This window comes from Ovis aries, chromosome 15, assembly GCF_016772045.2.
Source record: "Ovis aries strain OAR_USU_Benz2616 breed Rambouillet chromosome 15, ARS-UI_Ramb_v3.0, whole genome shotgun sequence".
NCBI lineage: Eukaryota > Metazoa > Chordata > Mammalia > Artiodactyla > Bovidae > Ovis > Ovis aries.
The window spans coordinates 31,226,262-31,239,343 of record NC_056068.1 but is presented as its reverse complement, the minus strand read 5'-3'; the positions used below and the strand labels follow the sequence as shown (position 1 = coordinate 31,239,343).

General features: G+C 47.1%; 1 protein-coding gene across 1 annotated transcript in view; it reads right to left on the bottom strand.

Moving 5' to 3' along the window:
* GRIK4 (glutamate ionotropic receptor kainate type subunit 4) overlaps positions 1–13,082 on the bottom strand; it is a 401,304-nt gene that overhangs the window by 92,847 nt on the left and 295,375 nt on the right.

Below are 13,082 nucleotides of genomic sequence, written 5' to 3'. Positions count from 1 at the left end.
AGGTACACACAGATACCTACGGCTGATTCACTTTGCTGTACAGCAGAAACAAATGCAACATTGTAACGCAAGCATACTCCTATAGAAACTAAAAACAGAAAAAAAGAAATCACGAATGGAATGCAGTTCAGGGGCGCTCTCTCACCCAGAAGGGTGGGGAGCCGGGGGAATTGCATTAGCTGGAGGCAGGACTGAGCCACACAGCTCTTTCGCTCTATCCTGCCTTCAGGAAGCCTCATCATCTAAACAAGAACCAGCATGGCTACCACGTGGCATTTACTCAGCTCTTCAGTAAATGCCCGCCGAATGGTTCAGTGGATGCATGAACCATAAGAAGAAAGATCCAGGCTCTAGTTTTGGTGGAGTCACTTGCTGACTGTGAGAACCTTGGCAGGTTACTTGAATTTCTCCCAGTCTCCATTTCCCTAGGTCTAAATGGGGGTGGCAATGTTTGCCCTGCCTTCCCAGAACAAATGGAAATCACACAAACACCAGTTTGATGTCACATTATTCAGCCAGACCCAGGACCTCAGATCTCAACTGCATCACCCCAGAAGTGACTGAGCTTCTCTGAACATATTTCCTCATCTGTAAAATGGGAATAATACAAACCTCATGGGGTCATTGTGAGAACCGATTTAAGCTGAAACTCAATACCTGCTAGTTTCCTTCCTCTTCATGGTCTTGACTAGAGAGGGGGGAAAAAGTCCATAACTTAGTCCCACCAGTTCCACGTAGTTCCACTTTCTAAGAAAGTCACCCAAATCGAAATACAACATCATTGGGTTTTTACAGAATTTGCTTGTTTTCCCAGTGGAACCCTTTTTATAGCTACATGTACATGTGTGTGCTACCAGTATCTTTCTACTAGCTGGATGCCTGGCAAAGCATTTCTGCTGCTGGGTGTTGGAGGTGGGCAACCGGGAGAGTCGGCTGGCAGCTGGCTAGAAACCCAGTGAAATGCACACATCCGCCTCTGCCAGGCATCTCCAGGCACCGGCAGCAGCTTCCCTGGAAAACGCTCACAGGTTCCATGGATCCCACACGGCTGCACCCGCCAGAGCTGGGCTCTGGATTCCTCTTGTGGAAGCTCCACCACAGTAAAGACTCGTCTCACCTTTGGCTCTGGACCCACCCCCAGAAGGCTGACAGTCACGGGGAGCAGGAACCGTCTCTCTGACATCATGGTCTGGAGCTTAAAGAGGGGAGGGCCAGCAATAGCTCCGATGCTCTCTACAGGTATGCTTTTCATCTGTCAAAGGAGAGATGGGGGCTTCCCTGGTGGCCCAGTGGTTAAGAATCTGCCTTGCAATATGGGGGACAGCAGTTCGATCCCTGGTCCTGGAAGATCCCACATGCTGTGGGGCAACTAAGCCCTTGCGACACAGCTACTGAGCCTGCTACTGAGCCTGCAAGCTGCAGCTACTGAGCCCACGTGCAGCAACTACTGAAGCCCGTGCACCGAGAGCCTGTCCTCTGCAGCAAGAGAAGCCACCACCACGGGAAGCCCACACGCTGTAATGAAGAGTAGCCCCCGATCGCTGCAACTAGAGAAATTCCATTCAGAGCAACAAAGACCCAGCACAGCCATAAATAAATACACAAATAAACAAAAGAGAAAAAACCCTTTTTTAAAAAAAATGGAGAGATGACCAAAAGCCCCTCTCCAAGCTTCAGCAAGGATGCCACTGGTGTCTCCACCTCTACAAAGGCAGATAGGTACCACGCGAGTTCCTGATCATTTTAGTTTACTGGCAGTGTCTCCTGCATATCCGCATGGGAAGCCTTGACTAGATAAAGAAACTGAGGCCAAGATAAAAGAGCCCAGCCAACAACTTGCCTGAGGTAACCTCGCCATCAGCTGGGACACCTGAGCTTTAACCCCTGTGCTCTTAGCCCCAGCTTGCCTTGCCAAGGATGCCTTCGTGGCCTCCTGTCTGGTTCTTCCAGCGTCCTGCCGCGGGTTCTGTTTACATGTCCGTCTCCTCTGCTAGTCTGTGGGGGACGGATTGGCTTGTTCAGGCTCACCCCCCAGTTTTTTGCTCAGGGACTGGTACGTAGAAGCAGAGGAAACCATCATCTCTCATAGGCTGAGTGTTCCTCTCGGTGAGGCAAGAGCAGGAGGCAGGTGAGCCTCTTCTGGCTCCCTGGAGTGCCCCCTGGAGGGATCAGCCAGGTTAGGGTACAGCCTGAGCTACCTGGCCTCCGTCCCTCTCTCTGTTGGGGAGAGAGTTGGGGAGGATGAGGGATGAGCCACAAGATTTTCAAGTGAAGGGGGAAAGGGAACAAGAGTTACCAGACACTTCTTGTGCTGAATGAGCGCTATCAGCTGTTTGAATTTTCCCAGCAACCTTGTGGAGCAGTGACAGTGTGTTCATTTTATTTACAAGGAAACTAGAGCACAGAGGTTTAATGACCTGCCTAAGCTGGTGGCTCAGTGGTTAAGAACTTGCCAGCCAATGTAGGAGATGTGGGTTCGATCCCTGGGTCAGATGATCCCCTGAAGAAGGAAATGGCAAGGCACTCCAGTATTCTCGCCTGGAAAATCCCATGGACAGAGGAGCCTGGTGGGCTACAGTCCATGGGGTTGCGAAGAGTCAGACACAGTGACTAAACAACAACAAAGTCACCTAGTTAGCAGGTGATGCATGATCTTGAACCCAGAGCTGTCTGACTCCTCAATCCAAGAACTTTGCTGTGTCCACTGCTGTCTCTGGGCTGGGGATGCTAATGTGTCCTCTATGTAAGCAGCCTGGCCAACCAGAGGAAAGGCTCAAAGGAGCCTCAGCCACACAGCAAGAACCCGGGACACAGCTTTTTTCTCTCCTGGGTTTTTATATCCACAAAAGCAAGTGAAATGAGTCTGCTTCCCTATCTTCAAGACAGCTAGAACTGGCTCCTGGTGACCTCCTAGGATCAGAAGGGCCAGATTTGAACAGAAGGACCTAAAAACAACTAGTCCGGATGTCAGCATCTGGATGTTTGGGACAGGACTGAACTTCTCAGAGTCCTGTCCCCTAAGCATGCACTTCACAGGACCAGCAAGGCCTCACCCCCTACCAGCTCTGCACTCTCACTGTTCTCAGGGGACCCAGTTCTCACTAGCCACCTGCCCCAGCCCCAGACTCCCCGTCTGACCCAAGCCATGAGATGGGTTCACACAAAACCTAGGGATATAAATGATTTACCCAGAGCCAGATCTGACAGCCTGAGCCACGTCCCCTGCCACCTCCCACCTCTGGGGACATGGCGAGGAGATGAATTAGCCCCCAAGCTCCAGTTAGGAAATGAATCTCCCCCCCAACACTCCCATTAGCTCCCAAGAAATTAATAAACTCATCAGATCCAACAAAGCGGCTTGGCAGCTCCTACCCAGAGCAATCTAATTGCAGAAAGGCAGTGGGAGGGAGAGCGAGAGGCAGAGCCAGGAGCCCTGGGATACAGGCTAATTGCCCCACCCACTGGGCACCTTCCATGCCACACACATGCCAGGGGTGGGCAGGAACCACAGCTCTCATCACTGACAATCTGTGGCTCTGCCCCCAGCCAAACTCCCTTGCTCCACCCCACTGACACCTGCCCCCAACCTCCTGCAGGAACAGCTGCTTTGTAAGCCTCTTCCACATGTCCACACGTGCCAGCTAGATTATGCTGCAAATAATGTCTTCCTGGGGCCCTCTCTTTGCGCTTTCTCTCTCTCCCACTTGCTCTACTTTCCCACTAGAGATCCCAGGAGTTGCAGGGAAGGGAGGAGAGGGTTTGGACTTGGACACCACCACTGCAAACCTATACAGCACCTTCAGGCAGGTAGGAAAATGACATCCCCCTGGGCCGATGTAGTCCCGCAGGTGCACAGCTGGGCATGCTGATTCCAGCCTCCACTCACCACTGAGCAGCCCACAGTCTGCACTATGCATGCCACAGCCCCAGTGTTAGAGGACCTGAGTAGAACTCAACTTCTCTCTTCTGAGCTGTGTGGCTCTGGGTGAGTTACTTAATCCCTCTGAGCCTGTGTCCCTCATCTATAAAATGGGTGTTAAAATAGTAATGATTACCTCCTAAGGGTTCATAAGGAGATTAAATGAGATAATATATGTGCAGAGTGCTAGATAAGCATTCATTTAATTTGTAATGTCATTGTTTGAGACAGAAGGTGGGGTCTCTTCTGTGCCCCACACTTTGCACTGTAGACTTTGGGTTATGAGATTAGACCAGGGTCTCCCTGGTGGCTCAGATGGTAAAGAATCTGCCTGCAAAACAGGAGACCCAGGTTTGATCCCTGGGTCGGGAATATCCCCTGGAGAAGGGCACAGCAGCTCACTCCAGTATTCTTGACTAGAGAATACCATGGACAGAGGAGCCTGGCGGGCTGCAGGGGGCATGGGTTTGATCCCTGGTCAGGGAACTAGATCCTGCATACTGCAACTAAGACCTGGCATAGCCAAATAAGTAAACAAAGCTCTTATTTGTCCATTTCAGTGATGTAAACACTCCCACTGAGGCTGATTTCAAGCTACCAACATGTAATCATGGGACACTGAGTTGGGAAGAGAAGTGCGATACTGGGGAGGAGGGTAGCTCTGGCTAGCTGGGGGAGCTGGTTCTAGGACATCACTGGTGCCACCAGGCTCACAGGTCCTGGGATGGGCACCCATTTATGTCTAGGAATCTCACTGCCACCCTACTTATGAGGAAGGAAAGTGACCTCGGCATAAGGTAATAATTTACCTGAATCCCAGAGCTGAGACATGGAGAAAAAACCAGGATTCAAAACAAGGCCAATGTGCAGCTTTATTGAGATCCTGATATTAAAAAAAAAAAAAAAGGTATGTCCCTTCTCATTACTGATTCTATGCTCTTTGAAGGAACTAGAAGTACTTCGTCAAATATGAAAATCGATACGGGATATCATGGGGTATTATGGGATATCCCAAAACATGATATGGGATGTGTCTGCCCGTGCACAGAAAGTATCATTTACCCAATTTCCCCAAAGAACAAAGAATCCATATAAATTAATAATAATCTTGCTCTTTTAAGCACTAAAATGGGGGGGGGCGGATTTTAATTATTTATCTGAAAGTATTATTTCCCAAAATTCTTTCCAAGGGAATTGTATTAATACTTTCTGCTGTCCTCTTACACAGAGTGTATGTCTTTCCCTTAATGCAGTGTCATCCTTTTGAAGCCAGTTATTACCCTGTCCTGTGATACAGAGCCGCTTATCGGTGTCTGAAATGTGGTGGCCTCGCACCCTCATTCCTGTGTTTTCATAAGTTAATTTGTCTGCTTTTCACAGTATCGCTTTTCTCATGGTGAACTGTCATTTCTGACTGCTATCAGGAGAGCTGTCTTGAAGAGGCTCTGTCTTTCCAGCAGCTGTGTTTAAGATCCCTGGCTGAGCAACTAAGGGACCAAGCTTGAAAGAACTGCTGTACGAAAAGCAGAGATAAGGTCTGATGGGGCCTAGGGCCTTTAGCGAACAGACTCTGTGACACTGATAAGGGCAGCCCACAGTCCCTCGGAGAGGCGACTGCCGTACACTTGAATGAGTGTCAGAGACCTGCTTTTGGTCTGCTGCGTGACCCCGGGTCAGCATAAGCAAGCTGGTCACTCCCTCAGCATGGCATCGTGGGAAATGCTTGTCCAGGAGCCCTGACCCCAGGTGTCCCCTGATGCTTTCTGAAAGCGCTGGTGGTGGAGTCTGGAGATCTGCATTAGCATCCAGCACCATGACCACAGGGCAAGTCTCTTAATTTCTCCAGGCCTCATACTTCCCAGCTTCCATCCTCATCCAAGCTCCCAATGAACTTGGGACTGGGAACCTCGAGGGCCTCTGTTTGTTCTGTTAGACACTTGGCAGCAGCCAGCCATCTCTACAAAGCCTCAACTACGGTCACACTGGCCCCTGCTGAGACCTTTTAACTCTTAAGGATAAAGACCAGGATCCTTAATACTAAGCCCTCCACACCCACCGGGCTCTACAAGGCCTGGCCTCTGCCCACCCTCCACGTTCAACTCATACCCTCTTTCCCGGCCTTATCTTTGCTCCAGGCAAAACTTTCAGTTCAAGTGCAATAAGCTTCCCGTCAGGGTCTCTTGTACTTGCTCTTCCCTCTCTGGGACTCTCCTTGCTCCCCGACCCCCTGCCTGCAGCCCCATTTCGGCTAGTTCAGGGGTTGGCAGACCACAGACTGTGAGTTGAATTTGGCTCGCTGCCTGTTTCAGAAAATAATGTTTTATTGGAACACAGTCACACCCATTCATTGATGTACCGTCTGTGACGACATTCATCTACAACAGTAAAGCTGTAAAGTCTAAATTTTTACCCTCTGGGCCTGTTTACAAGAGAAGTTTTTCAAACTTTGATCTAGTTTATATCTGTCAACCCCTCAGGCCTCAATTTAGTAATCACTACCTCTAGGAAGGCTTTCTTTTAACTCCCAAAGTCAAACTTCTCCCAGAACCACGTTCTTTTCCTTTAGAGCATCTGTCTCAGGCTGTCATTTTACATTCATTAATGAGCCCATCACTCACTGCCTGTCTTTCTCCCTGCTCCGCTCTTAGTCCTGCCCAGAGAAGCTACATGCCTCCAGCTCCCAAGCCCTCCTGCTCCCTCCCGCCTAGAATCACTAGAGGCTGGCATTTTGCAGCTTTGTTCTCTCCCCAGTAGGTAAAAACAGATTCATTTTTAAAGCCCTGAAGGATTTCCTCACAACTGTACCTGCCTCCATGAGTGTGCACACGGCTCTGTAACATTTAATATTTCGTGTACGTTTAGATGATTGTTCTTTGCACTCAGCACTGCCAGGATCCAGTTTCTAGACAGGCTGACATAGCTCCAAGGCCGGACAAGTTCTTCTGCTCCAGAGTCAAGAGTTTGCAAACACTTACTGATCACCTTTGCACACCAGGCACTCAGCCATGTGATTTAATTACACACCCTTGATTCTGCGTAACAACTCTGTTATCATTCCCATCTGAGAAATGTAAGCACTTCAGACAAGTTTTTGTTGAAAGAATGAATGCATGAAATAAATGAACTCACTTGGTTGAATGAATGAATGAAACTGAGACTCAGAGACATCAAACTTGCTGAGGATCACAGTTAATATGGGATGAAACTGGAATTAAAACTTGGGTTCTGTTTACTGCTCTACCATCTGGTTGGGTTAGGACAGGTGCAGGCTACCCTGACCTTAAGTCCTGGGCCTTCACACATACCTCTTTCATCACCGTGAACTTGTTCTTTGGAGATTACAGCCCTGAAGGGATTCTGTGCAGGAGTCCACAAGAGAGATCTTGACCAAGGTACAGAGTAGTTTCTTAGGGACCGAGCGTAGGAGTTCACAAGGGGAGGGCACCAGAGGAGCCACATTTTCTTAACTCCTCTGCCATGCATAAGCTGTGTGACCTTGAGCAAGTCACTCAACCTCTCTGAATCTTCCTTGGCTGCAAAACGGAAATAAATGAATTGACCTACCCATAGTGCAGCAACACTATTCATGGCTTCTGTGCATGCTTCGTCAGGCATGTCCGATTCCTTGCAACCCCATGGACTCTAGCCCACCAGACTCCTCTGTGCATGGAATTTTCCAAGCAAGGATACTGGAGTGGGTTGCCATTTCTTACTGCAGGGGATTTTCCAGACCCAAGGATCGAACCCTCGTCTTCCGTGTCTCCTGCATTGGCAGATGGATTCTTTACCACTGCGCCACCTGGAGAGCCAGGATGGCTTTTGATGAGTGATAATAAGCCATGGGAACCTAATAGCACTACTGTCTGCCTGCTAGAAACACAGCTGAGCAGAAGTCAAGCTCTACCCTGTCATGTGCTATGTGGCCCTGGGAAGTCGGTTTTGCTACCTATGAGATGAGGCCCTTCTCCGCTTACTGGGATGATATAAGGCAATCACAGGGGTGACAAAAGTTTAAAGCCCTATCCAAACGTAAGCTCTTTCTTCCAGATCCTTGTTCTCTAAGGCTATCCAAGGTTGGATGTCATAACACACGATTCACTTTTTTAACCTCAGCTTCAGGGTTCAAAGTTGAAGTTTTCACTAGGAAGAATACATACAATATTGTATTAGTGTCTCCTTGAGTACAGAGAACTAGTTTCAACATACAGGTAGGAAAAGTGACAGTCTGATGTGAACCACTAGGGGAGGAATTGAGACTCAGTTATAGTTTGGAGTATCTATAGTATAGGTCTGTGCTTTGATATATGATATATGATTAAAAGATTTGTAATGGAAGCCTCCGTGGTGATCCCCTAGCATGAAGAAGTAAAATCTTTACCGAATTTAAATACAGCATTTCCAGTCATAAAACTTCAGTTCACATGGGAGACTGGATCAGAGGTCCCTGGCCTGAGCAGGGTGATCTGGGGAACAAAGGGAGTTGGCTGAAGATCTCGTTCTCCCAGCCAAAATATTCTTTTAGTACAAAATATGTGCTTACATGCAAAATACTGTAAAAACCCAGGATCAAAGGACAACAGTGGCAAATGGCAAAGGTAATAGATCAAAAACAATCCTGAGGAAAGATGGGAAGACTTCACATCAAATGAGCTCTTTCTGGGCTGATTAAGCCTTCAGCTGAGTTGGTCTAAGGCAGTGTTTTGTTCCACTGTGGCTGCTGCCCATTAGTAGGTTAGGAAATCAATTTAGTGGGTCAAGACCTGCATTTTAAAAATGAAATATATATCCAGAACAGAGCACAGTGCAACCCACACAGCATGGGCGACTACTGTTTCATAAGCTTTAGCTTCAATTAGGTGGGGGTGGGTGTTAATGCATGTCCTGGATTTGCAACCAAAATGCAAGTGATGCTCAAAAAGGACAAAAGGGCCTGGCACAGGGGATTCAGACACTTTGCCTGTTCACTGCTCTATAGTCAGCCCCTAGCAGAGTACCTGGAACACAACTGATGCTCAATAAAACACATTTTTGGCAATAATGAACTCCTATCCTAGCCACTTTTAACTGCAGGACTATGAAAATTATGCAAGCTGATACTTCTGAGTATGTTGTTGTTAGGTCACTCAGTCACGTCCACCTCTTTTGCAACCCCATGGACTGCAGCCAGGCTCCTCTGTCCATGAGATTTCCTAGGCCAGACTACTGGAGTGGGGTGCCATTTCCTTCTCCAGGGGATCTTCCCGACCCAAGGATCGAACCCACGTCTCCTGCATTGGCAGGTGGGTTCTTCACCACTGAGGCATCAGGGAAGCCCTTGGAGCACGTGCTGAATGCCACATATGGGACTAAATGCTTTACATTTGTTATTTAATCTTCCCAACTACACTATAAGGATGGTACTGCTATCATCCCATTTTACAGACTTGAAAACAGAAGTTCAAATAGGTTAGGTTTCTTGCCCAAAGTTCTATAGTTCACGCAGATTTAAACCCAGGCAGGTCCACTCTGCTGCACTGCCTCCAAGATACTAATTTTCCTGGGCTGCAAATGTGTTGTTAAACATTTGCAAAACCTTTTCATTGCTATTCCTTATCAATTGGTATTTGTTGTTAAGTTTTCCTGGCTGAGACTCCACATTCCTGGAGTCAGCCTTTGGTTCTGACTTACATATTTACGAGAGGATATTTAAATAAAGCTTGACGAAGGGGACAGACAGGTTCATGGAAAGAGTAAAGCATTAGGAATTCTGGCTTCCTGACATGGCTCTGCCATCAACTGGCTCTGATCTCTGAATCCCACATGTGACCACTCATTCTGGGGGCCCTTGTTTGGGCTCACCAGAGCTCCCTTCCTCTGTGGATGCCCAGCCATCCATCAACCTTCCGCCTGAATGTCACCCCCTTGGGCAGGTCCTTCCCAACCTCTCAGAGACTTGGGCATGAAGCTCTGAACTTCTCCTTTATAGCACTCATTGTATAATTATTTAGATAATTACTTATTTTGTATAATTATTTAGGTAATTATTTGTTTCAAGTCTATTTCCTGCGCTACAAAATCCCTTCTGTGACTAATAGGACTCTATTTCATTCCTCACATATCCCCAATGCCCAGTGTGGAATCAGCACTTAGTAAATATTTGACAATTGCATTAATAAATTCCTCTTTGGAGCTCCAGCTCCCAGGACAGTGCCTGGGTGCTCAATAAATGTGTGTCAAATTGAATTATGAACTTTCTTTCGGCAAGACCCTTCTTTTTAGTCTTTAGTCATCTTACTTATAAAAGCAGGCTCTAGTCTAGCCCCTTCCAGCTCAAACATGACTTTCTGAAAGTTCCAGGTAGGTATATAATGCAGCATAGTTTTTCAAAGGCTTTGGGGGAACGCCAGGAAGAGACAGTCCCGAGAGGTACAACATAAAGAGGCCTGGAAGGGTGATTATAGACGAGCACTGGAAGCCTGGCCGCCCAGGTATGAAAATGAAGCAGGTGGTCACCTATGAGGAGGGTGCCAGGAAGGCCTCTCTGGCACCTGCCAGGAGTCAGCTCTCTCTGAGCCCCGTGGCTCATGCCTGGCATCCTTTCAGTAGAGAGCACAGTCTGAGAGCTGGTCAACATGGAAATCAACATCAAAATGTTAACACATTATTATTATTCTATTCAACAGCTATTTATTGAGCCAGTCAGCTGCACACACTACTTACACCTCAAATATTGCATATTGTTCCAGACACCACTATTCTAGTGGAGCACAGACTAACTGGAGTGTGTTCCAAGCACATGTCTTCCCTCTTGGCTGAACTCATTACAGTTGGTTCTCATTATTCACGGTCATTTTGTTCTAACATTGCCACAAACACTGAATTAGGGAGACTGAGCCATTTCTCCTAAGGAAAAAACAGGGTTATGTTCCTATGAGTCTCCAGTCACATTCTGATTAACCAATTAACACATAACCTCGATTCATGTGTGTTTCTGCTGATAGGTATCTTATTTAATACATACTGTCGATTCACTAACATTGACTGAAATTACATTCTAGAAGGATCAAGTAAAGGCAGTCATGGGAAGGATGGATGAGATGTGCAGACCCAAGAAATGGAACTAAGGACAAAAGGAAGAGGTTTCAGAAAAATAAAAAAGAATTCCATCCAATAGATGGAGAAACTTTCTAACGGTGAAAGCTTTCTAAGATGGAATATGCTGTCCCTGTAGGTAGTGAGTTCCTTGAATGCACTGGAGGATTCAAGCACAGACTCTACTTCATAAGAACATATTTGCAAGAATCCAAGCATTTGACTAGCACACTGGTCTAGAGGGTCTTATTAATCCTTTTGGCCTCAAGAGTGTGGGATCTAGATTACACTTCTACATCAGGGGAACCAGAAGCAAGGCCAGGGCATCAAGGGACAGATGAGGTCCTTGGACATTGTGAGGAAACAGGAGAACAGGAGTGTGGGGGTAATGAACGCAGAAAGACAAAGTCGCTGTAGGAAACCAGCCGTTCGCGAGTTCGCTCATTTCCGGTCTTCTCTCCTGGCTGAACTCATGTTTGGTTCTCATAATTCATGGTAGTTGTGTTCTATAACATTACCAAAAACACTGAGTTAGGGAGACAGAACCATTTCTCCTTAGGGAAAAACGGGGCTAGGGTCCTATGAGCCTCTGGTCACATTTCCACCAACCAATTAACACATAATCTGGATGTCTGTGTGTTTCTGCCGACAGACATCTCACTTAATACATACTGCTGATTCATTAACGTTGAACAACAGCACCAAATGTCATGCCTGAACAATGTTTTTCTAATGTTTGTATTTTCTTTGTAAGGCGCATCACAGCTTTCTGGCACTTAGGAACACTAGACAGCACTTTGGCAGTAAGTGCAGGGGTCATTTTAAATAGCAAAATCACCAAGAAAAAGCACGAAAAGGTGACAGACGTGACACTTGAGAGACTATGAAAACCATCCTTGATTATAGTATAAGCCCAGAGAAGAAGGCAGAGCATTGCCTCGCTGGACCCCTGCTGGGAATACGCCAGGTGACCCACTCAAATTGTTCCCTGCCACACACACATCTGTGAAAGCACCATGAGCACTACATTGGGGTTGTTGTTTTTGTTTAGTTGCTAAGTCCTGTCTGACTCTTTTGCAACCCCGTAGACTGTAGCCTGCCAGGCTCCACTGTCCATGGGATTTCCCAGGCAAGAATACTGGAGTAGGATGCCATTTCCTTTTCCAGGGGGATCTTCCTGACCCAGAGATCAAACCCTCATCTCTTGCATTGGCAGGCAGATTCTTTACCACTGAGGCACCAGGGAAGGATTGTATTGGGGTTACAAATATGTTTTAGTGAAGAGACAGATTTGCAAATATGGAATCTGCAAATAATGAGGATCAACTGTGCTCATCTGCACTCGAATGTTTGGCTCTTGGGAAGATGTGCACAGACTTCCATCCCGAATCCCCAATCTCTGGAATATGAAATGGAATTGGGTTTAGCCCGCAACACTCCTCCTGCCAACGAGAACAAATCAACAGTGGCTCTTTCCAGGGACTCTGGTGACCAGTAAGTACTCACTAGGGCAAGAATAGAAATGGGTTCATCCCACTTGGCTCTGGCTAAGGTCCTCTCCTCAGCAATGCTCTTAAGCAATCTAAAAGACTCTTCAACTAGCTTAGGCTTTCAGAAGATAAATTTCCCTGAGTAGGGCAGTGAGGATGCTCATATCGTTTTTCTCTTTGGACGGAAATACTGAATTTGATTAATTCTTTTACCTACATCTCAACTCCCTCTTTTTCTTCATATGGTCAAAAATCTCACAGACATTCTTCTAAACATTTTAGAAGTTCATCAAACTAGCATGTCAATATACACTCAGTCGTGTCCAACTCTTTGAGACCCCATGGACTGTAGCTCCTCAGGCTCCTCTGTCCATGGGATTTCCCAGGCAAGAATACCGGAATGGGTTGCCATTTTCTTCTCCAGGGGATCTTCCTGACCCAGGGAGTCTCCTGCGTCTCTTGCATTGCAGATAGATTCTTTACTGCTTGAGCCATCAGGGAAGCCCAATAAAACCAGCATGGGGTGAGTTCAAGACAGAGGCTGTAAACATGAAAACTCAGCTTCACAGCCCTCTTTCGCCTCCCGAAGATGGAAGGTATTT